General features: G+C 38.3%; 1 non-coding gene across 1 annotated transcript; it reads left to right on the forward strand.

Moving 5' to 3' along the window:
- The first annotated feature begins 13,909 nt into the window (after window positions 1-13,909).
- Window positions 13,910-14,012, forward strand: LOC132525025 (U6 spliceosomal RNA). Its single transcript, XR_009542156.1, has one exon. It is a non-coding gene; the product is annotated as a U6 spliceosomal RNA (small nuclear RNA).
- The last annotated feature ends 1,141 nt before the right edge of the window (window positions 14,013-15,153 follow it).

Here is a 15,153-nt window from a genome sequence, read left to right on the forward strand (position 1 = left end):
AAACTAGAATCAGAATTCTAATTTATAATCTTTCTCTTAGAAAATACCCAAAGGGAGGAAGTACAGTACTAATAGTGATTGTACTTTAAGCCTCCCCACCCCATCTCTGCCTCTTTGCTCCACCCTCCATGTGGACAACAGCTGTTCTCCCACTGTACCCCTTCACAAAGCTCAGCTCTACTATATCTTTCTCCTGCTTGTGATTTCTCCTTTTTCCAATATAAATCTTTTAAATACTCTCACTTCTTTTATTGAGACAATCCTTTTCCCAGTTATCCTGATTGTCTTTTACTAGGCCTTGATGCTATGTAAGAAAACATAGACTCTTCCTTAGAAATTAGAGGAAAAGGAGAAATCAGGGAAGTAGAGCAGAGCAACAAAGTGTTAGTTTGTTAAGACTCATACATTTTCCTCTAGAGAACTGATGAAGAGCCACACGCCTATTCCTTCTGTTTGGAAGCTCCTTTCATCCCCTAACTCTCAGCATCCTGTCATTCCCCACACACATCTTGCCTACTCCCTTCTGTTAGGTCAGATGGCACTACTTTTGGTATCTGTGGAGGAACTGCTTAAATCTACTTTGTTGTGTTCTTCCAAATTCCTGTTAGTACACTGGTCAGCTAATATGCCAGTGTTTTGATTTAAAAGGTCTCTGCCTGGGATAAGATGATGACTCATTCACTGAGTTATTTTTTTTCCTACGGGTTCAGTTAGCCATGCAGTGTGCCTCTTCCACAGCTAATATAAATATGGGCCACCTCTTTGGGCCTTCTGATGTCTGGGCAGAGCCAGGGTTAGACTTGTGGTCATTGCCATCCTGCTTGTGACCTACCCTGCCACACTTGAAGAAAATTGCTAGGCTTATTTTCCAAACTTGGTTTAGTTTGGTTTGGGGAATTTTCCTGGCAGAGAATGGAAAATCTGACGCAGTGGACTGAATGTTTGTGTCCTCCCCAGATTCCTGTGTTGAAATCTTAAGCCCCAATGGTGGTATTAGGAGGTGGGGCCTTTGGGAGATAATTAGGTCGTGAGAATGGAGCACTCATGAATTGGTTGAGTGCCCTTATAAAAGGAATTCAGAGCGCTCTCTTACTCTCTTTCTACCATGTGAGGATACAAGGAGCGCCTAGCAATCTGCAGTTTGGGAGAGCGTTCTCAGCAGAACCTGACCGTGCTGGCACTCTGATCCTAGACTTCTAGCCTCCAGGACTGTGAGAAATAAATTTCTGTTGCTTATGAGCCCACTCAGTTGATAGTATTTTGCTGTAGCAGCTGGAAAGGACTGAGACACCTGACTACTTATACCTCCTACAAACTCTGCTGCTGAGGGGCTTATTTCAGGAGGCTGAAGCGTACCTGCAGCTCTCCATGGAGTTCATTTCCATTCTTGAGGGCAGCTGTGGTTGTCTTTTTTTTTTTCCTCCATAATTCTGATTAATGAACTTTACCAGGAGCGAAAAAACTAGGGATTGCTCAGCTTTAAGATGAAAGACAAGGCTGTTCAGTTTTTTACTACGGATCCTCACAGAATGGCCTGCTCCAGACTCTTCTAATTCCCTGGTGTGTGGACCCCAATGGTTGTCTTTCAAAACTGATTTAAAAGGTGAAACATTTTTCTTGTTGGTTGGTGCGTAGTTAGGAATTTAACACGGGAGTTACAGACATTCTCTGCCCTGACTTCTAATTAGCACAGGACAGTCTGCCATCATAATGGAGATTCTAGAGGACTTGAGTCCGAATAGTCTCCACTGCTGGGTCTCTTGGATGCTTGCTTCAGGTACCAGCATTCCTCTGTCTCTGATGCCTACCATTCCTACAGAATTTCAGCAGTATGTTCTAGTCAGTAAGTATATTGTTTTTTCTCTGACCTCTGGCATGGCGATCCTTCTGAATTCCTGATCCCATGTTTATGCTAACAGTTAATCCGTGCCAGTCGTTCTGCAGCCTGCCTGGCTCCCACGGTGGATACTAAGTCTCCAGGGGATCCTGGATCTCTGCCCTCCTTCTAAGGATAACTAATTTCTTCATAACTTTGATGTTGATTAAGAAAAGAATTTTTAAGCTTATAATTTGTATATGAAGGAAAGCAGAAAATTTGGGCAGTGGCTGGAATAGGGAGGTAGGACTAAGGGAAATGTCTTAAGATGGGTGAAAATTAAGCCACATTCTGCTGATAGGAAGGTTTAATTGCATCAGTGAGAAGTTTAGTTATAATAACGAGACATCCCAGGAGTGGAGGGGCAAAGTCCAAGCGAAGATGAGAGGGAATGCCATCCAGGGGACATATGAGTAGAGGGATTTCCTTTAGAATGGAGTAAAACCCCGTGCAATTAGAGAATGTCAGGCAGGGAGCTTATATTCACCGTCACTACTTCTGCCACTCACTCAGCCCTTTTCAGTCATCCCCATCACAGTATTAAATGACTTTTATCAAAGTCACCAATTTTCTTCATCTTGCCAAACTAATGATAATTTTTTTTGTTCTTATTTTTATTGGCCTCTTGCCAGTATACTATTTGACTTCTCCTTTACTCTTAATACATTTTCTATTCAAGGTGGATTTATCTCAATTTCCTTTCTTTGTTTCTTTCTCTATACCAGCCTCTAAACATTAGAATTGCCCAGGGTTCTTCACCTTCTTTCTTTTTGTGTAGTCTTGGCTTCAGATAACATCACTGTGCAGATGGTGTTCGAATTTCTCTCTCTCTCCAGTCCTTTCCCTCTGGTTGTGATCGCCTCGTATGAATGTCCAGAAGGCATATTGATTTATCATGGACAACACGAAACTCTTGATTCCCTACTTCACATGTCTCCTCCCCCATCAAACACATGCTCCTTCCCTGAGCACCAGCAGCTTGTATTGACTGAATGGCCTCCTGACAATGTGCTCTGTTTCCGCAACCCTTGCCCTCCACTCCAGCCACCGCCAGCACCAAAGGCTTATCCACAGAGCAGCCAGATTTATCTTTCTAAAACGTAAAATAGGTGTCATTTCTCACTTAAACCCTTTAATGATTCTCATTATAGCCAGAAGGAAATCCAGACTCTTTTCTATGGCCTCTGAGATTGTACTATCTGGCTGTTGCCTATGTTTTTGACCTCATTTTCTACTGTTTTCTCTTATTCAATACATTCTGGCCACACAATCTGTCTTGTGTTCCTCAAATATTCAATAGCCCAAGGTTTTCCTGTCCCAGCCCTGTGTCCTTCTGCCCTTCTGTGTGGGATGTTTTACTATTATCTCCTCATAATTCACCATTCTGTTCAGAAAGCATGTCTTCAGAGAAGTCTTCTCCAACTACTTCCGCTAGAGGAGACTCCATATTTTTGTTTTGTTTACTTAATAGTACTTGAAATTTTTTTTTATTTTTACAAACTGTTACATTTATCAGACCTATTGAAATGTAGGCTCTTTGAGAATAGAGTCTGTGTGTCTCTAAAGGACCTCAGTGTTTGCTGACTGCTGTAAACTCCTGAGGACATTTTTTATACTTCTTTTCATTTTAGTGAACACATATTTCTGGGTCTCAGCCTGAAACACCAATTCCTGAGCCATACACCCCCTACCCCCAAATCACAGTTCCAATCTCTGCATTGCTTCTAGCATGTTGCTTTGTTTTTCTGGTAAAATTTCAGGAATAATCAGGGCTACTGTTTGCATTTCTTCATACCATTTAAATACTTATTTTCATCTTTTCTGTTCTCAGTAGTCTTTACATGGATGGCAACTATTCATCCCCAAATTTCTTCCTTCCCAAATCTCAATTACTAACATAAACTTCTCAAAATAAAACCTAGCAGTCCTTAACACCTTTGCTTCTCCTCTCCTTCCTGTAGAACTACCTAGTAGTTCTCCTCATTTCCAAAGTAACTCTTTTTTGTTGTCTTTATCACATCCACTATGGTAGATCTGTCTCCTCATTATTCTCATTAACATAATCAAAGGCCTTAAGAACTAGGTAGGAAGGAGGCTGGGAGGGACCCAGAGGCAGCAGAAAGAAACGCAGGTGCACTTACATAAATTTCGTCCTTGGAACCCTCCTCCTACACTGATGGCACAATTGTCTCCATAAGATGTAAATTACAACTTGCCAGTTTCTAGCTTAGTTAGGTCCAAAGTCTCTAACTGGAGAGTATGAGTACAGTGAAGTTAGGGCCTATCCTATATATAGGTCTCTCTATTTCACCTCTGTGTAACTGAGTGACTAGTATAGGTCCTGTCTCATGACAGACACTCAAAAAATATTGAATGAACAAATGAATGACAGCCTTTTACAGGGTTCCTTTACATACTATCAGCCCAAACATATTTGTTCGTGTTTTCCAGTCGATCCTCATATTGCAATGCTGGATCATTTGAAGTTCCAGAATCATGCTGTGCTGTTTCCTGCCCTCATTTTGTTTCTCAAATTGTTGTCTCTGAACCAAATGGCTCTCTAGCCCCAACTTCATCCCATTTTCTGCTTTCATCCAATTCATTCTTTATAGTTTCCACAAGGATAAGATCTATAACTTTCATATCCATTTCTTCTCTCCCATTCATTGTGGATAAGAGCTAATAGGTGCTAAGTAGAATGCTTGTGTAATTAAATGGAACTGAATAATTTTGCCTCCTACTACAAAGATTTTTTACATACGGTATTTTATGAGCTGTCCCAATTGTCTTTCTACTTTGGTAATGTAAATATTACCATTCTCATTTTGCAGATAAGTTTGTTGAGGCTCAGAGAATTTTATGTGGTTTTCTGGATGCAACATTTGTGACAGAGGTAGTACTAAAACTCATGTCTTCTGATGTATACTTCCTAGTTCATGTAGACACCTTTGTTTATATTTTCATGGTTCTGTGGGATCCAGCTTGATTCAGCAGCCTTCTAGAGTCCTAGTGGCAGAACATGCCAATTTTGTTTTTGTTTTGTTATTTTGTCTTTTTCCAAACTGGGAACTGGCAAAAGGTCCATTTCTATAGAGATGCTGAGGAAATATTTTCTCCCTTTGAGCTTCAGAAGTTCCTCTGGAGACATGGGGTGGAATGAGGGTTGTTTTGTTATAAGAATTTTTTTAAATAATAAAAATACAGTATTACATTTGCAATTTTATCCCACTTCACAGTATTAAGCACAATTTCTAAAAAACTTAAAACATGCCATTTTTATTAATGGTCCATTTAAAACCACCAAACATTTTGATGTCAATTACTAAAACAAGGTTTAACGCTGTCAAAAAGCATTAGTGCTAAAAACAGTCATCCTCTCTGTATTTTCATCTGCAAAGCATTACAGTTTATAAAACAATTTTAACTCTGGATACGTAAGGCCCTATATGAAGGTTTCCATATGTTAAGAATTTTATTTGTGTGTTTGATTCTAAATTGCTTTGAAAAACAGACAGTTGAGTTTTATAGAAAGGAATCTTTCTTTTAGGAAATAAATGTCTCAAAAGTGCAGGGCACCAACAGTAAAAACATTCTGACCGCAAATCAGAAACACATTGGGAAGTGTTTGTTGAGTACACCTTCTGAAACTAGTATTTTGTTTCTATTTGCTGGAAAATTGAAAAATCTGTTGTATCTTGGCATGGCTTAGCCAAGCCCCTGGCCCAGTCCCAGATTCCTTGTGCCGTATATGGCATTATTGTACACACAGCTAGACTGCCTTGACCACTGTTTTCATCACATATATTTTAACTGTAAAATGTACCTGCTAACAGTACCATTATTCAGCTATAGTTGTTCTCCACATCATATTAGCTTGCATATTCTTTTTTTTTTTCCTTAAAAATTGTGTCTAATACAAAAAAAAGTGAAAGAGAAGATGACAGTGTTTCAGCTGCTGAGTGGCATCTGGCCAAAAGCCACCAGGCTGACAACTGGAGTTTAGAGTGTGTTTTTGCAAGGCTAATTTAAGGTGAACTTAGATGGATTCAAGATTTATAAGCCCTGAAATGTCCTGACTGGAGCAAAGTTCAAGTAAAGTAATTCGCTGCTTGCCACGCAGATGGGGCTGAGCCCACACTGCCCTGTGATTTAGTCTATAGTCTAGGAGAATTTTTTTAAAAAACAGGCAGAAGGGCTGAGTTTCTGTGTTTCACTTCAGAGGTCTTCTAATAACTGAGAGGATTATACTCTTTTGACCAGCTAAGAAGGTTACGTGGTTTTGAGCTAGTGCTTTTATAGCTATCAATAATTCTAACTTTAAGGATTGCCTCTCATGTACGTCTCCTTTAACACATTAATGACTGTGAGAAACTCACACTCTTAATGATTTCATACAAAATTCAGAATAAAGAGCAGACATTTTTAAGGGATTGTAAATACCCCTGGTGCTACACAGAGTGGTGGGACTGGGGTTCAAAAACAATCTAGAAAATCATTTAATTAAACATATTTAGCCTGTTTGAAATAATTTTTAACTGCCCTAAGTATAAGAATTGTTAATTTGGAATAATTGTCACCCAAAATAAGAAGCAGTCTTCGATGTTAGTTTGCTGTACTCTAGCCTGTTGTAGGCCAGTATTATCATATCAGAAGGAAGTTCAAATGTTTGCTAGTGGCAAAAAAAAAAAAAAGAAAGAAAGAAAAGAAACCTTTCCCCATATGAAACAGTAAGGATTGTTTAATTGAAATGAAAAGGGACAAACAGGAAATTGCTGTTATTTTTAACACGGGAAAAAGAATTAATCATATTGTGAAGAAATGCCCTTCATCAAAGGAGTCGCATTTTCTTTCTTAATCCTACTTATCATTATCAGTACAGAATTAAAATATTCTACAGTGCACTCTATCTAATAGATACTTAAAAGGTAAACAATCAGAAGGTTAAAGTGCAAAATAGATTGGTTAAAAATAAATGAAATTGTCACATAAAAAACACTTGTATTATTATTTCATGAATTTCCTTTTTAAAGGGGTTCAGAAAGAGACACCTATGAATGGTACAGGGAATTGCAAATTACCTTGTTTAAGTATAATAGAATGACATTTCCGAAGTAATAAGTTACATCTGGTAAACAATAGTTGATGTTTACAATGGCTCTGAGGAAAGGAGCTTTTGGGATTTTAAGTAACATTGCTTTTTATAACTATAAGTAACAAGATAATTAAATAGTTGTTGCTTATTTCACTTTTAAATATTATTCATAAGCTTCACTAGGATATTTTCTCCTGGCAGTAGCAGAGATAAATATGGATTTTTACACTACAGATGAAAAAATAATTGTGGAGAACCTTGTCAAGTGCCAGACACCAAGACAGGGTTACTCATTCCCTCAGCACGCTTAACTTAAACAGTCTTGATTTTTCCCCCTAAATACACCTTTTATTTTCTACAAATGTGCATGGGTTGTGGGCTAAAGCTTGGCAAGTTCTTTGTCTGCTTCTTTTATTTTAAGGTCTATTTTTCCACCTGCATTGAAATGGGGGCAGCAAGACATAAAACAGTCTAGCCAGGCTGTGGGTACAAACCCTCCGTGGGAGAGAAGTCTGATCTATGTTTTCTTCTGTAAAATGAAAGAGGCTCTCATGACAGAGAATCATATCTTTTACCATGGAACTTATTTCCTAACAAATGCAGCACCTACTTTGAAAACAGAATTTGTGCTGATCTCAGGAGCTGAGAGTACCCAGATGCTCCATTAAGTTACCTACTGGTTTCATCCTTATGTAAATTTGTTTATGTTTAGACTCATTTGATTAATTTTCAAAATCTCTAGCTTATGTCACACCAGAAGTCTTCCATTGATTTAGCCTTTTGCCCTGAGGGTTCCTAATCCCAGGAGCTAGAGTGGACCGGGGGCCTCAGCAGAGGATGCTTAACTGGTAGAACCCATTGAGTGAGAATGGGGGACTGCAGTCCTTAGGAGTTGCCCACACAGGAGAGGATTAATGTGGGCTTTCCGCTAATATTCCTATGTATTCTAAAGGATACTTTTTTTTTTTTTTTAAAGCCAGGGAGTATTGCTTTGCTGCTGGAAAATGCCAGGTGTTTCGTTAAGTAATACCTGACCAGTTTAAAGTGGGCATTCTTTTCTAGCAAGAAGTACACATAGGCTGATTCTAAAGATCTTAAGCTTTTCTCTGTTTCCAATCAGTTAGGGATTAGAGCCTGAGCATCTTCAAGGCCACACCTTTAGTGTCACCTCTGGCCCATGAGAAATATATTTTAAGATTGGATCCTCCGTTGTTGGAATAATCTTAAACTTTGATTATCTTAAAATCTTAAATTTTGATTTAAATCAAAAATTGGAAAGAAATAAATCTCCATTTGTGGTTTCTACTGAATTAATGATGTTCCGTTTCTCTGACACATCTTGTTCTTTTATTATGGACTGCCATTTTTCTCTGTATTCTTTAAAAATGTGTAGACACTGAATTTTAAAATGTGTATATTTATCATTGATTTTCAAGATATTTAGTTAATAATATGGAAACATTTAAATATATCTTCCCCTGAAGATATAGCGACCCTCCTGTGTTTGGCGTAATTTCATATTGAAATTTCTCCTCTATATACCTTCTCCACTCTCCGCAACAATTGCAGAACAAGTGGTTCTCCAATTTTGGCTACAGTGGCAGTTATTATAAAAACAATCATGGAAGAAAAATTTCTTGCGTTTCTGCCCAGACATATTTCCTCCTATCTTCAAAGAGAGTCCTGAATCTTAACTATCAATTTACGCTTTCTCTAAGAATATGCTTAGATGGACCTGGGGATCCAAAAGATTTTATTGTTTTTGTCAACTCAATATAAGATGCAAGCCTATGAAGTCATTTATTCAATCAGCTCTGCATAGCTGAATGTGGCATAGGGCTGGTTCTTATACACTTTTGCACACAGACATACCCTGAACCTAGCAAAGCAAGTAACAGTGTTTTCAGCCAGGTTTCTTACACTAGAAAACCCAGAATAAAACCAAGCCTAGCGAAACGAAAGTAAACTTGTCTTGTTAGGTGCTCTTGCTAATTTTGGTTTTTTTTTTCTTTTCTTTTCTGAAGCTGGGTTAGGGAGGGCAAAGATTCTGAAGTTGTTGCTTTCAGTTCTTTAGAACATGAACTTTGCTTTCACTAAATTTACAGTCTCCAGCAGGTTTGTTTATATTCTGTAGAACCAGAGGGAGTTCTAGAGCCCAGTTAGAACTATTTCATACTCCAGTTTACCTTCTTCGTAGATACCTTCTTGGAGTATCATTTGAAGATGTGGGAACTGCTTGATAATTAGACTAGTAACTGGCTCAGTTTTAGATATGACTATAAGAGGGGCATATAAAGCCTGAGACTATTCCTTATTATTATGCATTAATTCGTTGAAAACAACGAAAAGTATGTTTAAAAAAAGTCTTGTTATCTTATGAAGGGTCTCTGAATTTCTCTTGCTACAACTTAGCACTGTTCTTTCTTCCTGATAAAGAAATGACAGGAGGGACATTTATAAGGAGCTCTCAGGATGGTTCACTCTCCTCATCTGAAATTAGTCCATGTTTTAGGTGATGCTTGCATTCATCTGAAATCTTTGTACAGGTTATCAAATCTTGTATGGAATTCTTCCACTTTCAGCTATCATCTGACCTTGTTTGCATTTTTCTGGCCCTAAGTAAGTCTGAGAGCACACTGGAAGTCAAGTGCTGCTCAGATTGGTGTACTATTGCATAGTTACCCATCTCTAAAAACAATCCATACAAATTTAAAACAGAAATGAAGCCTCTTGCTGCCATGAAGCTAAAAGTCTATTCAGAATCCCTAGGTGGCATGGAAAGCATTTAGACTCATCTCATTCACATGTCAGGTAAAGACTTTCATTTAGCAGTGAGATGAATGCTGAATAATAGATCTTTTGAATAATGTAATTAAGAATTCATTAAGGAAGACTTAAAAAAAACCCTGACAGAAAGCAGTGTGTGTGTACTCCCTACACTGAACTCCCAAAATGTATCACAGGGTTGATGACTGAAAAAAAAAAAAAAATCAGCTGAGAACCAATTAGAAAAATACTGACATTTCATTTACAAAATACTGACATTAAAATTCCGTGAGGAACAAATATGTGTTTGAATTTATTAGAAATTATGTTAAATCAGGATTAAAGATCATTTTTATTATTTTAAAATGTGCTCATAACAAAGGACTTAACCAACACTTTGTTTTCCTGAAAAGATCTCTTAGTGTTCACCATGTGAACCTTACAATATTGAAGAAATTCACTTTGTTCTTGGATAGCTGATCAAATGAGAAATGGCAAACTTCCTTTTTTATTCTTTGCTTTATGTGAATTGAAATGACGAAAGTCTTAAAACAGACCCAAATGTGGCAACAGCAGGTCAGAGATTTGCCTGTAACAAAAGAACAAATATTGCTCTTTGTATTGCTGTTATCTGCACAAGAGGAAGGAGGTGAAGAGGCATATGAAAAGATGCTCAGCATCACTAATTATTAGAGAAATGCAAATCAAAACTGCAATGAGGCACCACCGCACACCAGTCAGAAGGGCCATCATTAAAAAGTCTGCAAATAACAGGGCTTCCCTAGTGGTGCAGTGGTTGAGAGTCCGCCTGCCGATGCAGGGGACACGGGTTCGTGCCCCGGTCCGGGAGGATCCCACATGCCGCGGAGCGTCTGGGCCCGTGAGCCATGGCCGCTGAGCCTGCACGTCCAGAGCCTGTGCTCCGCAACGGGAGAGGCCACAACAGTGGGAGGCCCGCATACTGCAAAAAAAAAAAAAAAAAAAGTCTACAAATAACAAATGATGAAGAGGGTGTGGAGAAAAGGAAACCCTCTTACACTGTTAGTGGGAATGTAAATTGGTGCAACCACTATGGAACACAGCATGGAGTTTCCTTAAAAAACTAAAAACAGAGTTGCTATATGACCCAGCAGTCCCGGACACTCCTGGGCATACATCTGGAAAAGATGAAAACTCTAATTTGAAAAGATACATGCATCCCAGTATTCATAGCAGCACTATTTACAATAGCCAAGACAAGGAAGCAACCTAAGTGTCTATCCACACATGAATGGATGAAGATGTGGGTGTGTGTGTGTGTGTGTGTGTGTGTGTGTGTGTGTGTGTGTGTGTGTGTATATATATATAATGAAATATTATTCAGCCATAAAGAAGAATGAAATATTGCCAGTTGCAGCAACATGGATGGACTTAGAGAATATCATACTGAGTGAAGTCAGTCAGAAAGAGAAAGACAAATTTTGATACTGTATGATATCACTTATTGTGGAATCTAAAATGTGATACAAATGAACTTATTTGCAAAGCAGAAATGGACTCTTAGACACAGAAAACAAATTTATGGTTACCAAAGGGGAAATTAGGAGTTTGGAGTTAACAGATACAAACTACTATATATAAAATAAACAACAAGACCCTACTGTATAGCACAGGGAACTATATTCAGTAGTCTGTAATAAACCGTAATGGAACAGAATATGGAAGAGAGAATATATGTGTGTGTGTGTATATATATATTTTTATATATATATATATATAAAATCACTTTGCTCTGTACCGGAAACTAACACAATATTGTAAATCAACTATACTTCAATAAAAAAGTTTGAAAAATTCCTTGCATATTAAAACTTACATATTGTTAATATTTGTGCAAAGTACCAGATGTCCATCTGCTGCTGACCTTGACCAGACCCCACTAAACGCTCAATAGTGTGGATGAGGAAAGAAGGGGGCACTGAGGAAGGGGGCAGAACTGAAGACAACATCACCCTGGCTCTGGGTGTATAATTTTGTTTAACCTTCAGGTCAGCCCCAGGGAATCTGAAGTTTGTTCAAATGATAGCAGCCTATGCTTGGTAAATTCTGCCTATGTGAGGGATACATAGGATTTTCTTTTTATCTATCTGTCTATCTTGATGTATTCTATACATTTTATTCCCTCATACTCTGCCCTCTTTTTTTATTCAGAGTTTTGAAAAGGAAGTCAAGTTGGCCTCAGAGTCAGGAAGGGAGCGACACTATATATGTTTTGGAAAATGACTGGTAGAGGCCTCCCTTTACTAAAATTTGGGGGACAGTCACATCAATTATTCTCTACTATGCCAGATACCAAGACCTGACAGATTTCATCTGTTACCAACCTTTGAGGGGATTGAAGTTGAGAAAGCCCTGGAAATAAAAAGATGTTTGTCATTCATTCAGTAATTACTGTGTATCAAATGCGATGATGGAAAACTGACCTAAGTTATGTCTTTCAGTCCTTACAATAACTGTCTCAGGATGAGTAGAACAAGCAGAGTGGTTAAGAGCACTGATCAGGAATCAAGGTGCTGGGTTCATATGCACATTCTATCACTTGGTGTGGCCTTACTTCAGGCTGATAAATCATTCATTCGTTCATTTAACAAATCCATGCTGCCACATTCTGTGAGCCACTCATTCTTCTAGGCACTAGGAATTCAATAGTGAACAAAGTAGGCTAAATCCCTCATGGAACTTAGGTTCCTGTGGGGGACCCAGATGATGATGAAATAGATAGTAAATGAACAAATATATAAAATGGTAGGTGGTGGCAAGTGCTCTTGAGAAAAGTAAATCAGAATAATTTGGATGGAGGAAAACAGGAAGAGGGTGCTGTTTCTGCAGAATGGTCAGGAAAAGCCTTTTGGAGAATGAAGATATCCTTTGAGCAGGGATTGAAAAGAACAGGAAGAAGCATGTATATATCTTGGGGGGAGACGGTTCAGAGAGAGTGAAGAAAAAGTACCAAGGGCTTATGGGGGGAGCTTGCTTGGCATGTTCCAAGGAGAGAAAGGAAGGCAGTATGGCTAGAAAAGGATGAGCCAGGCGGGGACTGGTAAGATATAAGCCCAGAGAAACCAGGGTGGAAACAGGGAGACCAGTTAGGAGGCTATGGCAATAGTTCTGTTCAAAGGATGGTAGCTTTGACTATATTGTGATAAGAAGTGGTAGGATTCTGGGTGTATTTTGAAGATGCAGCTATTTGGATTTGCTGATGGATTGGAGTGGCATGTTAGAAAAAGTGAAGAATGACTAAGGTTTTGGCAAGTGGAAGACTAGAGTTGCCATTTACTGAGTTGGAGGAAACTGGAACTGGGGCACATATGAAGAACACATAAATAATTCTGTTTTGACCATGAAAAACTTTGACCATGAAAAATTTGAAAAAATTTTCAAATTCAAAGGGAGATACTGAGCGAGCAGTTGAATACACAGAGTTCAGTGTGGTGGTTGGGCTGTTGTCAGTGTTTGGTAGCATTTAAAGATACAGTATTAGGATGATGGTCATCAGGGGGATGCTGAGTCTCCCCCATCTTCTCCCCAGTCTCACTCACATGCTAGTATCTTGACTGTTTTGAGTCTGTATTAGTATTTTCAATTTTAATAAAAGTTCAGGAGATTTGTTAATAGAAAAAAAACCTGTTGAAGCATTATCCCCAGAAATATAGCAAGTAATATATCACTCATTCTTCATCCTACATCTGTCAGGAGGGTTGATTTAACTTATAGACCAAGAGAATCAATATTATCAATAAAATAGATGTATTCATGTATAATAATTTTTGGCATATTCCTGATCTTCAGTCCTACCCTCTTATATGGTGAATTATTTCCTTTACTTATATTTTCAATATTCCTTTTGCTTATTTTCTTCTTACTTTTGCCTGTGCTTCTTTATTTACATTGTATAATACTTCACTTTGCATTTTCTCTTCAGCTTTCTTTAGAGCGCTAACCAATCCCCACTTAAGCTCTCAAATGTTCTCATGCTCTTAACACTTCCTTCTCTGTCTTCTGTTCAGTGTCGACCCTCAGCAACTGGTGACATTTAACTTGGAGAAGGGCAGGACAAAATTATGACTTAAATGCTCTCAATTCACTCCACAAGCCTTTGTGGAATAAGGCTCTTAGTATGATGTAAGTTTAAGATAGTGCTTACTTCAGTGGCACATATACTAAAATTGGAACCGTAGAGAGATTAGCATGGCCCCTGAGCAAGGTGACACACATATCTGTGAAGTGTTCCATATTAAAAAAAATAATGTTAGGACAGAGATGATTAACCCACTGTCTTAGTGAAGACTCAAGTCTAGTTGATAAATACAATGTTCCCAGATTTAAAAAAATCAGAGGAAAACTACAGAACAGTATAGAAATGTAAAATTGTAGGGTACAAGCTGTACATACAAATGTTGAGGTGCAGTTGAGTAGCTGAGTACCGCAGTGGGATATTGTTTATCTCACAAAGGTTTACATTATCTTAATATATTTCCCATTACCTTAAATTATGGGAAGGCATTGTCAACTGAAAAAAAAAAAAGCACAGCCTGAAAGATGAGAATAATGTTTTATTCAGGGACCTTATTAAGGACTATAACCCAGAATGGCAACCTCTCAGATAGCTCTGAGGGACTGTTCCAAAATGGTAAGGGAGGAATCAAGATATGTAGGAGTTTGTGCTGAAAAAAAAAAAGACCCCCCCCAAAAACCAAACACCCCAAAAAACAAACCCCCCCAAAACACAAAATGTAGTCAAACATCAAAAGATTACTGCTAATCACAAAAAACATCTCAAGTTAATGATTTTAGTGCTTTTCTATGTATGGGAAGAATACAAGTCTGGATTTATAGAAATCATTCTGTTGATGTGCACCTTAACTACCTAGGGCCAGTATCCTGCTTTTCTCCATCCTGATTCCCCTCAGGGTGCACTGTTGGGGGTGGCTGCAGTGGCTGAGGGCTTGATGGCAGCAGCGTTCTTTGTTTACTGAAGTGCCAGGGGACTTATTTTGTCTGCAGCATAAAGTTGTGTTATGAAAAACATTAAACAACAGGTGAGGCAGGGTTGCTGACCATTCAAACTTAAATTGGGTGTCATTTGTGAAATACAAGTTAAAACCATCATGAGATACCACTATGCACCTATTAGAATGCCTGTTTTTAAAAAGTGCTGTTGAAGATGTGACACAACTGAAATTCTCATACATTACTGGTGCAAATGCAAAATTGTACAGCTACTATAGAAAGCAGTTTGGCAGAGTTTGTGGTGGCTTTATTCATAATTGCCCCAAAGTGTAAAAATCAAAATGTCCTTCAACAAGACAAACTCTGATGCATTCATACAGTGAAATACCATAAAATAAAAAGAGAACAAGTACCGGTACATGCAGTGAAT

This window comes from Lagenorhynchus albirostris, chromosome 8 (genome assembly GCF_949774975.1).
Source record: "Lagenorhynchus albirostris chromosome 8, mLagAlb1.1, whole genome shotgun sequence".
Taxonomy (NCBI): domain Eukaryota; kingdom Metazoa; phylum Chordata; class Mammalia; order Artiodactyla; family Delphinidae; genus Lagenorhynchus; species Lagenorhynchus albirostris.